The 18,198-nt window shown below is 38.3% G+C and overlaps 1 protein-coding gene across 12 annotated transcripts in view; it reads left to right on the top strand.

Annotated features, from left to right (window-relative positions):
* The window catches only part of RBMS3 (RNA binding motif single stranded interacting protein 3), a 1,476,433-nt gene that overhangs the window by 804,682 nt on the left and 653,553 nt on the right, over positions 1-18,198 (top strand). The gene's annotated exons all lie outside the window — the stretch shown is intronic.

The following is an 18,198-nucleotide window of genomic DNA, read 5'->3' on the forward strand; positions in this document are numbered from 1 at the left end:
GATATGTTCAAACATCCCTAAGAAAAAAAATCAAGATTTCAACTTGGATAGAAATAAGGGAAACATTGCTACATCTTTCTTTTATACATATAGACCAGTTTGCACACACAACTCACTGAAAGTGTAACTAGCTCTTCAAATCCTGCATTAGTAGTCAGATAATTGTAAAATGTCTCTTTGTATATAGATATGGGATACTTATGTGGCCATCAATTTAGTTGACTTTCTATCAAAATGGAGAAGTTTTATCCTGAAATAGCTTACCAGTGGAAGTTAGAAGTGGGTCTGACATTGCATTATTTGGTGGAAAAGACCATCAAGGTCTGTGCAGTAAAGCTGATGCAGCTCTGTGAACTAGCAAATCCTATTAGTACTTAGCCTGATCACCTGGGAAGATGAAATTGTCCTTACTGAGATGTGGAAGGCTGAAAGTGAAACAGGTTGATCTATATTTATTGGAGTATTGCTGGGTAGAAAATTTGTCATCACGTTATCCCCAATGCCTAGTATCTAGGTATCTAGTGGCACTTAATAGGTATTCGGTAAATATTTGTTGAATGAATTCCTGAATTCTAAAAGGCTTCAATCTGAGCTATTTTTCACATCACTACTGAAAAATGAGAGTTCACAAGGAGCTGTTAAAAAAAAAAGGTCTTCACTTTCAGTTTAAATAGAATGAAGAAAAATGAGATTTTTTTTAGATTTTTTGAGTTTGTGACAGTCTCAATTTGTATTAGTCTTTTTTTAAAATCTCACAAATATTTATAGAGAAAAAGGAATGCTTATATACTGTTGCTGGGAATGTAGATTAGTTCAATCATTGTGGAAAACAGTGTGGTGATTCCTCAAATACCTGAAAAGAGAAATACCATTCGACCCAGCAATCCCATTACTGAGTATATACCCAAACGAATATAAATCGGTCTACATACATGCATATGTTCATTGCAGCACTATTCACAATAGCAAAGACATAGAATCAACCTAAATGTCCATCAGTGGTAGACTGGATAAAGAATATGTGGTACATATACATCATGGAGTACTGTGCAGGCATAAAAAAAGAACAAGATCATGTCCTTTTCAGGAACATGGATAGAGCTGAAGCCATTATCCTCAGCAAACTAAAGCAGGAACAGCAAGCCAAATACCATATGTTCTCACTTATAACTGGGAGCTAAATGATGAGAACACATAGACACATAGAGGGGAACAGCAGGCACCGGGGCCTACTTGAGAGTGGAGGGTCAGAGGAGGGAGAGGATCAGGAAAAATAACTAATGGGTACTAGACTTAACACCTGGGTGATGAAATAATCTTACAACCAACCCCCATGACACAAGTTTACCTATATAATGAATCTGCACATGTATGCCTGAAATAAAATAAATTTTTAAAATCTCACAAATGTTTATATTAGGTTAGTGCAAAAGCAATTGTGTTTTTTGCCATTACTTTCAATGGCAAAAACCGCATTTACTTTTGCACCAACCTAATAGTCATTTAAAGGAAACTTCTTAAGCCAGTGTCCCCAACTCAGATTCTCAGATCATCACTCCTTAACACACACACACACACACACACACACACACACACACACTTTGAGGGTGAGGAGGAGAGAGGGAACAATGAAGAAAAAGTTCTGCTAATTAAGGGAACTGCTGAAGTTTCAGCTAGTCTTGGTGATGGTTGAAATAACATCAAGGAAAGAGGGAATATAGGAAAGACAGGTGGGAAAATGATTGAGAGTCTAGAGCTAAGGGACAAAGAAGAGACAGAAAATATGGGGAACTAATGTGGAATAGATTATTGATCCTAGAAATAAATGTAGCTAAAATTCTTTCCAGTAAAGAGGTCCCAAATTGGTGATAGGTAGGACTTTTAAAGGCAGCCATTTTTATCACACTCTCCAATTCTACCCCGATTTACAGTGATAAGTTTTCTTAGTAAAGAAGCAGTTTTGTCTGAAACTTCAATTCCAAACCTCCAAGACTTTGGCTTAATTAATCTGAAGACACAATGCAGACACCAGCTTTTCTTTCAGAGGTTATTTTAAGTTTAAAATTATGTCTTCCTAACAAATAGCCCAAAGAAATGACTTTGTGGTTTTCCTTTCATACATTCAGGGATGTTGGACAGCCCAGCCTCATGACAGGTGTTCCAGGAGGTCTTTTTAATTGACTTGTCTATAGATGTAAAGGATTTGAACAACCAAGTTGTCTGGTATTTTCTCTATCACTTTCCTGAGGGACTTTTCTTAAGAGAACAAGTGAACTATGATGTCATTATGTCATTTATTGGTTTTAGTCAGACTTTGTTGAACCTATGAACCTGTTTGAGATATAGTCATAATATCTTGCAGCTCATGTCTGAAAATGTATGTGAACACTTCACAGAAAGTTCTGTTCAGGTTGTCCATCCATTTTCATGTTAGATAACTTGTTTTGGGAGTTCTGCCTCTTAGTAAATTTATTGCTTTTGATAATCTGTGGAACTTTTAATTTCTATATTTTAGTTCTTTTTAGACTCAACTATGCACACCCTTTAGATTTATTATTTGGCTTTTAAGGCATCTTTAGACCAGACCCTTTCTATTGGTTAATTGTGGCATAAACCTGGCTCATCCACTTGTGAGACTCTTAGATTCCAAGTGTCTAATAAATCACCAGAGGAGGAATAATTAAAAGCTTCTTTCAGTTCTAGTATTAAATCAACAAGGTTGCCTGGACCGTGCTTCTAGATGTGCTGTAATTTATCCTATTAGTGTGGATTGTTTTGGTTTTCTAGAAATAATAAATGACCCAGTGAATAGCATTTGGCCAGAGGCATACAAGAAACAATCCATAGTATATAGATTTGTTCAATGGCATTTAAAAGACCTTGATTAGAATTCAGTCTGGGCTGGAGTGATGAGAATGCTGTTTACTGATGTCTGTTTGAAGTCTCCCTACATGGCAGAGGCTAGAGGGATTCACAAATAGTAACATTTCTTAACTCCAATGGCTGGATCCAGCTGTCTGGAAGAGCTGACATTTTAAAAGAGAGGTACAAAAATGTCTGAATGTCATGATTGCTAATGTCATTTTCATGATTTTAGTTTTAAGCGATCTTTGTTTGCTCCGTGCTCTAGCAATGAGCTGGGTTAGAATTCCCAAAACGCTGTGTTAAAAATTCCTTGTGAAAATGCAGTGGTTTTGTTCATGGAGTGGGAAGTGTCTTCTCTGACAAAGCTGTTCACTCATACCTGTGGTTTCTGCCACCCAACCTAAGAATCATTTCAACATACTTAATGTTTTAAGATTGGTAACACAGGGATAGAGGAGAGGCAGGGAGAAGGCAGGTACAAGCCAATAAGTTTGAATAGTTCATCTTTGAAACAGAAACAGACATTTGATTGGTTTTGCCAGTGAGCCTGGGAAATTCCTAGTGTTGAAAAAGCAAAAACATGTACTTGATGGTCCAGACAAGTTTGTGAACCAGAATGGGATTTAAATATCTAGCTGTAAAATTATGTTGGAAACACACAGACACACACATGCTTTACTGAGTGAGAAAACATGTAGGAAGTGCTTGCAAGGAACTAAGGGACACCATGCACCAATAACCATATTAAAACATGATAGTGATAGTGTTTGTTGTTTATATAAGCATATGTGTGAATATGTATGAGTGTATATGAGAACATGTATGTGTCTGTGTTTGTATGGGTGTTATTTTAAAGGAAGGTATGAGATGGCACATGTAACATAAGTAATTTTTATTGGTTCCAAGGAAGCCTTTACATTTGATCTAAGTTTCTCAAGAAAGGTCCAGAGTAAAGATAGATATGATACTCTGGAGGAGAGAGGAATTAAAACCAGCAAACCTGACTAACCCAGAGCTTAAAGAACTAGGCGATGTTTCAATCCGTTTCATTTACAAGAAGTTTTTTAAAAATTACTTTTCCATATCCTCATCACCTTTAAAAGATTCCTCTATTCATTTATTTCTTCATTTATTAATCATTTGAACATTTTTAAGTAACAAGCAGGTATCAACATTCTGTTTGATGGGAGAGATTCAAAGATAACTTCTAGATCACAGAACAATAAGCATAGCCAAAAGGCACCTGGTAAGTAGGGGGAAGAGGAAGGCACCGTAGAAGTGCACATAAGCTTCCAATGATTGCCGTTAGAACGCAAGTTCAAAGGTGTGAAACAGTTAAGTAAGAAACCCTGTCTCTACTAAACTACAAAAGAAATGATCTGGATGTGGGGACGTGCACCTGTAGTCCCAGCTACTCAGGAGGCTGAGGCAGGAGAATTGTTTGAACCCGGGAGGTGGAAGCTGTAGTGAGTGAGATCACGCCACTGCACTCCAGCCTGGGTGACAGAGCAAGACTCTGTCTCAAAAAAAAAAGAAAAAAGTTTACCAAGGCATTGATTTTATTTTATTTAAAAAAGAACTTTAATAATTCCGGGTTCTATTTGTTTTATAATGAGATAAGCTAAAGTGTCATTAGTTTCCCCTTCTGATAAACAGGATGTTACCTAGTAAATAATAAAACAGAAATATTTCAGAAATTTAGGTTGGAAACTATTGAAAAAAAAATAATGGTTTTGTTGGGAGGCAAAGTCCCAATGTCTCTTTGAGCCAATAAGCAACCAAATCATTCAACTTGATTTTTTAAATTGCACTGTTTTTATGTATTGGTTTTTTGTTCCTCTCTCTCAATTTTACTGTTATTCCTCTAATAATAAATGTCTCGGGGAGACAAAGCACATCTTTCTTGTGTGATGGGAAAAGGGAAACTACTAATTGAAATATGTACTCTGCCTAAAATTAGCATTGCATAAAATGGAAAAAGGACAAAAAGATTTGTCTTCAAGTTTACTCGTCTATAAAATGGGAACGATAATAGAACCTGCCTAATAGCATTATTGTGATGTTTCAGTGAGAGAGAAAAAAAAACAAAAAACAACAAAAAAAAACGCCTTGAAACCATTAGAGTGGCGCCTGGAATATAGTAAGTGCTCATTTATGTTGTCCCTATTTTATGCTTATATATTATTAAACCTAAATATAAATTTTTAAAACGAGCAGGAAAAATTCTAAAACTGGGCACACATAACTTTCTCTGGGTTTTTAATACCACAAAGCAGGTGCTTGAAATTACTTTCTGAATTATTGTACGATGTTTCTCATATTAGAGTTACTGTCTGGAGGCCACATGCATGGGATGGTGATGTCATGGTCTCTTTCTGTGTTAATCTTGAATTCCTTCTGTCCATTTGCTTCCAGAACCCACTGATCGTGGGCAATCCAGTGAGTTCTCAGCACTGTTACTCAGGGTAGAAGCAGCTTCTGAAACTGAGAAAAAAGAAAAAAGATACTATTGGGTCATGCCAAGGATAATCCTCCCCCTAAAAGAAATTTTGGCTTCCCAATAATACCAGCTGGGTGTTCTCCCTAACTTCTGGATGCACATATGTAAGGAATAATTGTGATTCAGCAAAAGAAAGTGAATGGAAATGGAACAAATTGAAACAATTAACCAAAAGATGCAGAAGGGAAACAAGAGTCAGACTTGACCCCTAGACCTTGTGGGAAGGAAACCCTTGGTGTTGGTTTGAAAAATGATAATGATCAGTTTCTGTTTCTAGACTGTTATCAGTGGTTAAGGTCCTTATGATTTGTGCTAGAGACTGGGAAAGAATGCTAACATGAAACCAAGCAAACAAGTGGCAAGTAATTGAGCCTCGAGGGATCCCTTTGGAAAGCATCTTGTCATTTAGAATGATGCATTTTTGATATTCATCTAGCTGGTTTCTGAGTTCCTGTTTGCAGGAAATGAAATTCTAGGCTTTGCAGTTTGAAAAGGGTTGGATAGGGGTGGGTAGTGTTCTCAGAAGTAATCAAAGCTTTTTTAGTATTAAAGATGACTGTGGAATGTTTAGAGCTAGAGGCATAATGATGCAAATCAAATGGCGTATTAGTATCCTGCCTAGTAAATGTAGAAGCCTTAAAAATTCTGCTGGTGGATGGGTGGTCAGCATTAGAGCATTAGACACAAGGCACTGGGGCAAAGAAACCCAGAAGGCTATGCACTTTTGCTGGGAAAGAGAGTTTACTGTGAGGGCTGAGTGGGACAGCAATGGGCTTGCAGAGAAGGGGAAATGTATCAGCCTGGGGACTATAACCATTTGACTTTTCTCCATCTGCGTGTAACAACCAATCCAAAATGGCAGAGATCAGCAAGAAGAAGATACTAACATTGTGAAGATGGATCATTCTCAACCTAGATAAATAGCCTTTTAGAAAATGTTGAGTTGATTTTATAAGGAGAATATATCAGTAAAGATGTAGAAGTTACTGGTTTGCTACAGATAGCTCAGACCAGCTTGTGAGAGATGAGTTTTTGATTTCCCAGGAATTTTTCAAGCTGGTTTTGAAACAGAGCCAATATTAAAAGTTACATCATAGAAACTTGGATAGAAACTTACACAGATAGTATGTAACTCAGTGATGGCTTGAAAGCAATTTGCATTTAGTAGAAACTGTACTTTGGGTACCCATACAAACATTCTGTTTTTCACTTTCAGTACAGTAGTCAATAAATTACCTAAGATATTCAAGACTTTATTATCAGATAGGTTTTGTGTTAGATGATTTTGCCCAACTGTAGTCTAATGTAAGTGTTCTGAGCATGTTTAAGTTAGGCTAGGCTAAGCTATGATGTTTGGTAGGCTAGATGTATGAAATGCATTTTCAACTCGTGATATTTTCAATTTAAAATGGATTCATTGGGATGTAACCTAATAAAAACTTGAGCAGCAACTGTATTTGAATAAATTACAGTATACAGAAAAGGCAATACTCAAAACTCATCACGTCATAATAACTGTACTATGTTTTACCATTATCTATGCTTTGGCAGCTATTTACATGTATTGTGTCTGTATGATGACAACTATATAATGAGGTGCTACTGCACATTTCTTTCCAAACCTGCATTCTATAATGTGATGTTGGTGGCTTGAAATTGGCTTTCCGCTACAGTAACCAAAACAGCATGGTACTAGTACAAGAACAGAAACATAGACCAATGGCACAGAATAGAGAACTCAGAACTGAGTCTGCACACCTACAACCATCTGATCTTTGACAAACCTGACAAAAAAGAAGCAATAGGGAAAGGATTTCTTATTTAATAAAGGGTTGGGAAAACTGGCTAGCTATATATAGAAAATTGAAACTGGACCCCTTCTTTATACCATATAGGAAATCAACTCAAGTCAGATTAAAGACTTAAATGTAGAACTCCAAGCTGTAAAAATCCTAGAAGAAAATCTAGGCAATAACATTCAGGCCATAGGCACAGGTACATTATGACAGGTGTCATGATGAAGACACCAAAAGCAATTGTGACAAAAGCAAAAATTGACAAATGGGATCTAATTAAAGAGCTTCTGCACAGCAAAAGAAACTATCATCAGAGTGAACAGACAACCTACGGAATGGGAGAAAATTTTTGCAGTCTATCCATCTGACAAAGCTCTGTTATCCAGCATCTACAAGGAACTTAAACAAATTTCCAAGAAGAAAACAAATAACCCCATTAAAAAGTGAACAAATGACATGAACAGACACTTATCAAAAGAAGACATACATGCAGCCAACAAACATATGAAAAAAGCTCAATATTACTAATCATTAGAGAAATGCAAATCAAAAGCAGTGTGATACCATCTCACAGCAACCAGAATGGTTATTATTAAAAAGTCAATAAAACAACAGATTCTGGCAAGGTTATGGAGAAAAGGGAACACTTTTACACGTTGGTGAAAGTGTAAATTAGTTCAACCATTGTGGAAGACAATGTGGGAATTCCTCAAAAACCTAGAGAGAGAAATACCATTTGACCTAGCAATCCCATTTGATATATATCCAAAGGAATAGAAATCATTCCATTATAAAGATACATGCACGTGCATGCTCATTGTAGCACTACTGACAATAGCAAAGACATGGAATCAACCTAAATGCCCATCAATGATGGATTAAATAAAGAAAATGTGGTACATATACAATATGGAATACTATGAAAAGGAATGAGATCATGTCCTTTGCAGGGACATGAATGGAACTGGAGGCCATTATCCCTAGCAAGCTAATGCAGAAACAGAAAACCAAATACCATGTGTTCTCACTTATAAGTGGGAGCTAAATGATGAGAACACATGAACACATGATGGGGGAACAACACACACTGGGTCTTGTCAGAGGGTGGGGGGTGGGAGGAGGGAGAGCATCAGGAAGAATAGCTAATGGATAGTGGCCTTAATACCTAAGTGAGGGAATAATTTCTGCAGCAAACCACTCTGGCGCACGTTTAACAATGTAACACACCTGCACATCCTGTGCATATATCCCTCAACTTAAAAGTTGGAAATAAAAAAATAAAAATGAATTGGCTTTCCATTTACCCCTTTGATTGCCCTTACCCCTATCCATATGTAAAGCAGCAGCAGGGTGGTGATTCTGAATGTTTCACGGGAGCAGTTAAAAAGACACAATGTGGGCCGGGTGCGGTGGTTCACGCCTGTAATCCCAGCACTTTGGGAGACTGAGGCGGGTGGATCACCTGAGGTCAGGAGTTCGAGACCAGCCTGACCAACATGGTGAAACTTCGTCTCTCCTAAAAAATACAAAAAAAACGGCCAGGCGCAGTGGCTCATGCCTGTAATCCCAGCACTTTGGGAGGCCGAGGTGAGCGGATCACGAGGTCAGGAGATGGAGACCATCCTGGCTAATATGGTGAAACCCCATCTCTACTAAAAATACAAAAAATTACCTGGCGTGGTGGCGGGCGCCTGTAGTCCCAGCTACTCAGGAGGCTGAGGCAGGAGAATTGTTGAACCCGGGAGGCGGAGGTTGCAGTGAGCCGAGATCGTGCCACTGCACTCCAGCCTGGTGACAGAGCGAGACTACGTCTCAAACAACAACAACAACAACAACAACAACAACAACAACAACAACAACAACAAAGTACAAAAAAATTAGCCGGACGTGGTGGCGGATGCCTGTAATCCCAGCTACTCAGGAGGCTGAGGCAGGAAAATCACTTGAGTCTGGGAGGCGGAGGTTGCAGTGAGCCGAGATCATGCCATTGCACTCTAGCCTCGGTGACAAGAGCAAAACTCTGTCTCAGAAAAAAAAAAAAAAAGAAAAGAAAAGAAAAGAAAGGCACAATATGTAATGCTATTTGCTAAAGTCAGCCTCTTTATGCGTCTTTTGTTGACTTCTTCTTTAGTGGCTCCACTTCTTAGAAGTTAATGAGCAATTCCAGCTATAGCAGCAGAGCCTCTACCAAAGCAGGGGGACTTCAGGGAACCACTGGTTGTCAGATGTGCTGGGCGTGAACATGAGCGTGAACAGAGGAAAAGTGTCTGATTTAACTGGTCTCGGGTGAGGCCTGCATGTTGGGATATTTAGAGGTTCCCCAGTGATAACTAATAAGAAGCCAAGGTTGAAAACCACATCTAGGCCAAACTGCGATTAATTTTTGCCTTCCACCTCCTCATCAATGTCCTCTTTCCCTTATGACCCTGCTGTCTACCTGACTCAGTTGCGTCCACTTTCTCTGTGAATCTTCCTTTACCTCCACGTTGGCTGCCAGCTTCAAGATTGCATGCCCCTCTGAGCAGTTTATCTCTAACCAAGAGAGGTATTCCTTTCCAAGAGTTCCATTAAAAGTCCAAAGGAGAAGTTAATTGGCCTAACTTTGGACCATGTGTGCCCACCTCTCAACCAATCACTGTAATCAGGGCAGTCATCCCTTTGTCCAGCCATGCTCCTGTATCAGAGAAGCACTGCCATGACAGATACTGGGCAAACTGATATATGACCCCCAATACTGGGTTTGGTGCTCATTATTGTTAATGCATGTGTTAAGGGTTTCATTCTAATCATCTGCAAAAAAGTGATTGTTGTCTTTAAAATGTTACCAAAACTAGTCTTTTAGCAAGAATCTTACTAGAATAAAATGGCTCTTGCTACCGGTATTTTTAATCAGCCTATGTATATTGATCCCATTCCTGATATTATCACCTTAATATATAACAGCCCCAATTCCTCTTATTGAGCCTTGGTTGCTAGGGAAAGCAAAAAGTTATAGTGGAAAAACTACTGAGATTTTCTCTCTAATTTGCCTCTGTCTGCCTCTAACTAGCTTTGAGATCTTGGACAAGTCCTTTAACCGTTCTCTGTCAGCTGCTTGGACTGTGAAATAGAGATAAAAGTACCTGTCTATTTCAGGCCGGGCACGGTGACTCACTCCTGTAATCCCAGCACTTTGGGAGGCCCAGGAGGGTGGATCACGAGGTCAGGAGATTGAGACCATCCTGGCTAACGCAGTGAAACCCCGTTTCTACTAAAAATACATAAAATTAGCCGGGGGTGGTGGTGGGCACCTGTAGTCCCAGCTACCTGGGAGGCTGAGGCAGGAGAATGGCATGAAACCGGGAGGCGGAGCTTGCAGTGAGCCGAGACCGCGCCACGGCATTCCAGCCTGGGCGACAGAGTGAGACTCCATCTCAAAAAAATAAAACATTAAAAAAAAAAACACAACTGTCTATTTCATAGAGGTATTGTGAGGATTAAATGAGATAATGTTGATGAAGTAATTTTGAAAAGCATATCAATGTGCAGCTGTAAAGTTTTATTCATATTTACCAGCCAGGCAAGTAGTATTAGCTGTTATAAGTAAAGGTAAACATCCAAGTGCATATGTTCAGATGATTATTTTTAATATACATTTTCTCCTGATATATATTCTTCTAGTTGCAGATCTGATTGGGTTGTATATTCTGTCTTTGCTAAAACAGAATTGTATTGAAAATCTTAAAACGATTTTTTTCCAGTGATCATTCCTAATCATTAAGTGTGATGTCAAAATTAAAACAAAAAAATATAAAACCAATATGCATTCATATAGCAATATACTTAATTTATTTTCCAAATAAGCTCAATGGTATTTGGGAGACTATCTCTCATTTGATTTCTATAACCTTTGAAACAAGTTTGCTGACGTAACTTTCTCAGCCTCCAGAGCATTATCTCTATCTTGTCTGCAGAGAGATTTTCCTTTGAGGTCAATCTCAAACTTACAGCCTTCTTTGGATCTTCCATGGTAAAACTCCTTTTGCCATTTTCTGTGCTTTCCTCTTGAGTTTCCTGAGCACTGAACACACATATATATGTACATACAGGAATGCAGGGACATAGGCCCTCACATACAGTGCAAGTCACATTTTATAAGGGTAATTTGTTAAATGGTATTTCTCTAATTCTTAAAAGCAGTGACTCAATGTATTATTCTAACCTCTTTCACCTAAGAGTTCTGATATGCAGCTGTAATCCAATAAATCTCGAATGCATGATTAAATTAGAGAATTTTTTAAGTTGATAAGAAGTTAGAGTAACTAGAAAAAAATGGGTCTTTTATTTTAGATTAATAGAGAAATTTGCCTCTGTATTAATCCATTTTCATGCTGCTGATAAAGACATACCTAAGACTGGACAATTTACAGAAGGAGTTTTATTGGACTTACAGTTCCACATGGCTGGGGAGGCATCACAATCATGGCAAAAGGTGAAAGGCACGTCTCACATGGCGGCAGTGCAGGGAAACTCCTCTTTTTAAAACTATCAGATCTCATGAGACTTACTCACTATCATGAGAGCAGCACGGGAAAGACCTGTCTCCATGATTCAGTTGCCTCCCACCAGGTCCCTCCCACAACAAGTGGGAATTCAAGATGAGATTTTGGTGGGGACACAGCAAAGCCATGTCAACCTTATTGACTGAACAAGTATTTGCTCAATATACTATATACCAGGTATCAAGCTGGTTATGAGATTTATCAGAGAAGACGACAGGTGCTGCCTTGATCCACATTGAGGTAGACAAACAACACATTAATAAATCATTTCAGTCTGTGATCAGAGCTCTAAAGGAAATAAGCAAGGGGTGGGAATAGAAAATAATGAGGAACACTTAATTTAGTCAGTATAGTCAAGAAGGACACTCTTAAAAAATGGCCTTTCAACTGAAACCTGAAGAAATAGAATGAATTTGCTTTGCAGAAACCCAGAGGGAGGACATTTCTGACAGGGGGAAAGAGCAAAAAAGTATGAGGATTTGCAAGAAGAGAAAAGGGGAAGGAAAATTTGTGGCTTTTATGAAGCTTAAAATAAATAGTGGGTACTCTATTATTCAAGGTCTTTCAGCCAGGTTAAAGAATATAAAGAATAGTGAGAATCTAGTAGGTATTTAGTAGGGGAATCACACACGCACACACACACACACACACACACGTACATCTATAATAAGCTAACATGTTATAAAAAGTACAGGACATTTCTTAAAAATATCCTGTAGTTTTTATAACATTAGCTTATTATAAATATGGTTATTGGCATGGCAAGGAATGCCAGTATTTTCTACTATTTTTTATATGCTACTCTACATATTTTGATGTATACCAGTTGCAAAGCCAGCCATATAAGTTAAAGTGGCATAATTGTAAAAAATCTAAAATGTAATGCTTATAATGTGCTTGGTCTTGTTCTAATTGTGGTAAGTTGCATTGCATGTTTTAACTAATTTTAATTATCACAGCAAGCCTGTGAGGTAAGTATTGTTTTGTTACCATTTCATAGATAAGGAAACTGAGTCATAGAGGGATTAGGTAAATTGCCATGTCACACACATTTGTAAGCAAGGGATGGAGCCAGGAATAGGGCAGGTCAGTGAGGCTCAAATCCCATAGTCAAAATCAGTGGTATTCAAAGTGTAGTCCACAGATTGATGCCAATTTGTGAATTATTTGTCACTAGTCTATGACAAATACAGAAACTGGAAGTAAATGTGTGATGATTGGCCTTGTCCTATTGAAAAACCTATAGACCACTTTGAGTGTAGTGTGGAATTGCATGGACATGAATACATATGAGTCAGGAACTGTAGGAACACATTTCCATTTATGATGGATTGGAGATAAGTGGTGCTTCACCTCAGATAATTCAAAAGTAATGCTCTAAACTACATGCTGTGCCACCATAGATGAAATAAGGTGTTAAATCTTCTCTCCTGTGTCTCTCGATACTCCATATGATACATCATGTGCAAAAAGTGCCATTTGTAATTTGCCTTGGGGAAATTCATTTTATTTTTTTCTTACCTCTTGGACCTGTGAGGAAGTGAGTATGAGAGAAAGATCCAGAAAGGGGAGAGGTCATATGACCCCCTGCTCTCCACTGGCATTGACAAGTAGTAGTTTGGGTTCCATAGTATGATAGTCACTTTCCTGCAATCATTCTTCAACACCTCTGGCAATTGTGAGCCTATGAGAGAAGCAAGGAAGTGTAAGTGCCGAATACTTATCAACATCCTACCTGGTCAAGTGGTCCAGAAAGCTTGAGCATAGTGTTAAATGGACCAATGGTATGTGCTACCTTTTTTCTCTACTAAGGTAATAACGTACTCTTCTAGCTGTAATCTACCAGCCTACAGAAATGGGGTTGGTTTTGAGGTTGGATAGATCCTTGTACTGTTATTATCCTGAAGTAGGGGTGGGGGATGCTGAAGAGAGCTTCACAGTGCCATCTTTGTATGTAAAAATGGCACAATTATCCTCAAGTGAAGAAACAATGTAGAAAGAGCTGAAGTAGTGCTTTTTCTACCACTTTTCAGAAAATTAGTGTCAGCAGCACATTATTCAGAAATCTTTATCTTTTAATCTACTGTGCTAACTCTTATCATATCTGCCCCTGCCCTATTGCTTTAACTAGAGAGGTTTATTTTGTTCCCTTAGCTAATGACTCTATCTGGGTCAGACATCACATATGTGGCACCTGGGTGGAAGTGATGAGTTCATTTTTGTCTTTTTGTTATTGTTATTAACATCACCTCATGTGTTTGGTATTCTGTGTTGGCTGTCGAACCAGATTCCTCTTCCTTTCCTGAAAGAAAACAGGGCCTAGCATAGGAACGGCTTCTATCTTTCTTTCCTTCCCTGTATATCTCTTTCTTTCCTTCCCTGTCTATCTCTTTCTTTTTTCCTTAACTGGGGAATCAGGAAACTTCTGATGAAAAATCAGTATCATAGTGTTGAGTAAATATTGTGAGTAGACAGGCATTTCCTTGCAGTTTTGAATAGAATCATACCCCTAATAAAGACATTCTGAAGGCTTATAATTCTCACAAAGTCCAGATGTTTCTACAAACAAGGCACACATGGAGGTAAAATGTGGAATTTTTGAAAGACGTTTAGTTCCCATGTTGTCTTAGTCAAAAACAATGAAAATTTCATTTCCAGTTAACCATCAACTACCTTCAGTAGAAGACTAACATCTTCCTTGGGGAGTTTGCTTCATGGATAGTAAATGGAAGCAGAGAGCAGTTATTCTGCGGCACACAATGCCATGAATGCTCCCACATATGTAATAATGTATATGTAAAAGCATGGATTTGTGCAGTATTGATTTCTTCCTCAACGTTTACTACTTCCTGCCTCTTTGGTGTTGCAAGGTTTTGTCTGTTGCTTTAGTATTTAAATTGCCTCACTTAAGAAATGTGCCCATTATGTGTGGGGGAGAGGAAGGGTTCCATGAAAACGAATGCTCTGAAGTATTTGAAATTCTTCTATGAGCACCGAAGCACTGCAACTCACACTGCTGTGTTCACCAAAATCCTGGAAGCAACACGCTATTTTGACTTGAAGAAGCAATACCGAAATTATGAAGTCATCTAACATCTTTCCAATTTTAACACAGACTCTAAATATGTGGCAATTCAGTATTTTATTTTTCGTTTATATCCCCTTTCTATACTACCACCGTTTAAACTAACAAAGTTGTTCTTTACAGTTTTAATATAGAATCCAGAGATGAGACATACTAGATTTGTTATTTTCTCTCCTATTTCTTTTTATAACCCTATTTAAGCAAATTAACAACATCTGGGTTGATTAATGAACAAGCCACACATACTCATAGGCTCATCTGTATGTACATATTATGAATGACGCCTCTGATCAGGAAATCAAACAAGCAAATGAGAAAACCTGTTCACTTGTTCAATGGGTCAGGTGTAACTGTCAAAGAGCATGACTTGGGGAAATATACCCTTCATCTGTGCTCTGGCTTTTCAGGCCCCACAAGCAGCCTCTAGGGCAACAAGGTCATAGATGATGTATTCTGTTAAAATAACAATGCCTTTTATTTTTAGGACACTACTTATACTGGGAAAGTGATCTTTTCCAAGATAGCGATTACCAATGTGAATCCATAAATAAGTTTAAAAATTATGTTTTTTGATCATAAGAATTGACACTTGAGTGGAAATATTCCTCTGATTAGACTAGCTTGGTTTCTCTCATCACTTGTCTATGTAGGAAGAATTACAATGCAGAGCTGTCCTTTTTGATTTTGCCACTGATATTGAATGCAAATATTTTGGCTATCAGTCTTTCCTAATGCTACTTACCCCTTAAAGATGGGGAAAAAAGCTGAAGAAAGCTATTTCTGTAATCTTAATATTTCTTCCATGACACTTGTAAATTGATTTGCCAAGAAGGGTAAAAAAAATCAATGCAGATGGCTAGTTAAGTTTATTGTGGTTCAGACTCAAACTGTTGTATGTGGATGTACACTTGGGAGCCAAGGAATAGGGATATATTGTTAGTGTAAAATATCCAGTTCCATACTAACTTATGAACTCTTTTAGGTCATTCATCTTATTCAACTTCATTCCCTGGCACCTCACTTAGTACCTGGCAATGTGTTGTAGTAGCTAAGAAAATGTGCGATCTGGACTCTGACTATCCAGGTTCAAATTTTTGCTCTTCTACTTACTAACAATATGATCCTGGATCGTAAGTTTTCAGTGACCATAAGTTTTCAGTGTCTTTAGCTGTAAAATGTGGGCAATACTATTATTTAACTCATAGAATTATTATAAAGATTGAAAAGGCAAAGTGTGAAGTACTCAGTCCATAGTGAGCAACCAGTATATGTTAACTATACGATAAGTATTTCTTTACTCACCAAATTTTGAAATAAACCATTACCTGAGGTGGTTGGTAATGATGAAATTATAATGGAAGAGAGCTGGGCACAGTGGCTCATGCCTGTAATCCCAGCACTTTGGGAGGCCAAGCCAGGTAGATTGTTTTAGCCCAGGAGTTCAAGACCAGCTGGGGCAACATGGTGAAACAGCATATCTACAAAAAATACAAAAATTAGCCAGGCATGGTGAGATGTGCCCATAGTCTCAACTAACAGGGAGGCTGAGGTGGGAAGATCTCTTGAACCCGGGAGGTTGAGGCTGCTGTGAGCCGTGATCGCACCACTATACTCCAGCCTGGGCATCAGAGTGAGACTCTGTCTCAGGAAAAAACAAACAAACAAACAAATAAAACAATTATAGTGGAAGAGAATCTGAACATGAAGATGGAATTCTAACCTTGCTTAAGAAGTAAACATATACACCAATAATAGGAAGAAGAAGAAGAAGAAGAAGAAGAAGAAGAAGAAGAAGAAGAAGAAGAAGAAGAAGAAGAAGAAGAAGAAGAAGAAAGAAGAAGAAGCCAGAAAGACTCCAGACATAGGAAATAACATCTGACATGATTTGAAAAAGAGTAGTGAAGTGAAATAGAGGCCCACAGCTCCTCTTTTCTGGTATAAAACTTTTTATTGAAACTACCTGTGTCGTAAAACAGGGAGAGAAGTTTTGCTACCGATAATGATAATTTGATGCCTTAACTGTATTAATATAGCAAGTGTGACTCAAGGATGTCTGGAGTCTAAATATAAAGGTCTGAGAAGAGACATGAGTGTTTCAGAGGTTTAGAGCGGTAAAGCCAATAAGTGGTTTCCGGCCTTCCCAGGCCACTCTGCATAAAGCATCCTCACTCCCTGAGGGCCTCTGACATTCCTCAGTGTTGTGAGTGGGGAAGAGAGAAATGCTTTTTAGTTGGCTCAGATTACCTTGTTCTGGTTAAATGAAAAAGTATTAACATACGTTTCTTGTCACCACAATTCCAGCTGTCCAAGTCAGTGCTTTCGGAGCAGAGATGTATGATCTTATAACTCCTGAGGTTAAAAAAGAAATGTGTTGCTGAACAAACCTCCTCATCTTTAACACCCTGTTTCCTGCCTGTTGTGTGTGACAGGAAGGTAAAAAGGTAAAGACTAAACAGTAGATACTCTTCAGTGAGTGGTTAGTCCAACATTACATGATGGTGTTTAGTATTTGCCATTCTGAAAGATGACCAGAAGGCAAACCCCTTAAAGAGAAAAATTAACCAGATTGTTTTGGCAGGCTATTCTGGAGCACATGCTAAAGTGACCACAGTTGTTTTTAATGCCCAGCAGACCTTCGCAACTAATCCTATTACCACAGGACTCCCAGGACTGTCTAGTTAGCACTCCCCACAGATTTGTCCACTCCCATTTCTGACCCCACAACCAATCCCTTCCCTTGGGCCCTCTGGAACTCAGTCATACAGAAAATCTCCTTTATCCTCAAATTTTCCTGAATTTCTTGGTTTCACTGTTTTACTCATATTCAAACTTGGATACCCCAGAAGACACTGCTTCCTCTAAGCCACCTCAAACTGGGGGAGCATACCTGCTGGTGCCAGTGGGCCTTCTTTATTGTAGTTTCAGATCATTCTCATTCCATCTTCTGTGCAACCCCCCTCTATGAGTCTTGTGGGTCTTTGGACTATGTGACTCACTACCTCTCCTTACTTGATTCACTGTATCCCATACTGACCTTGCCATATTCTTGGACATTTTTGCACTGTGGCCTCTCCATTCTTTGGCTTCTTCTCCTCCATTGATTTTATTCATATTCTACCTCAGCCACACATGCAATGGACATATCCTAGATTCTCTCATTACCAATTACTAAAAACCCTTCATAATTCCTATCTCAGCATCTTACTTTTGGGTCATTTATTCCTATTTTAGCAGCTCAACACTTTGAGCATTCTGATACCAACACTTTTTTTAAATCTCATTATGAACTATGGCATCTATTATTTTTTCTTTGTTGCTCATTTTCCTCATGTCCCAGCATCTCTTTATACTATTCTTAGATTTTGTGAAAAGCCATTATTTCATGAAAAACTGTTCCAAACTACCAATGTC

The sequence above is a fragment of the Pan paniscus genome, chromosome 2 (assembly GCF_029289425.2).
Source record: "Pan paniscus chromosome 2, NHGRI_mPanPan1-v2.0_pri, whole genome shotgun sequence".
Classification (NCBI taxonomy): Eukaryota; Metazoa; Chordata; class Mammalia; order Primates; family Hominidae; genus Pan; species Pan paniscus.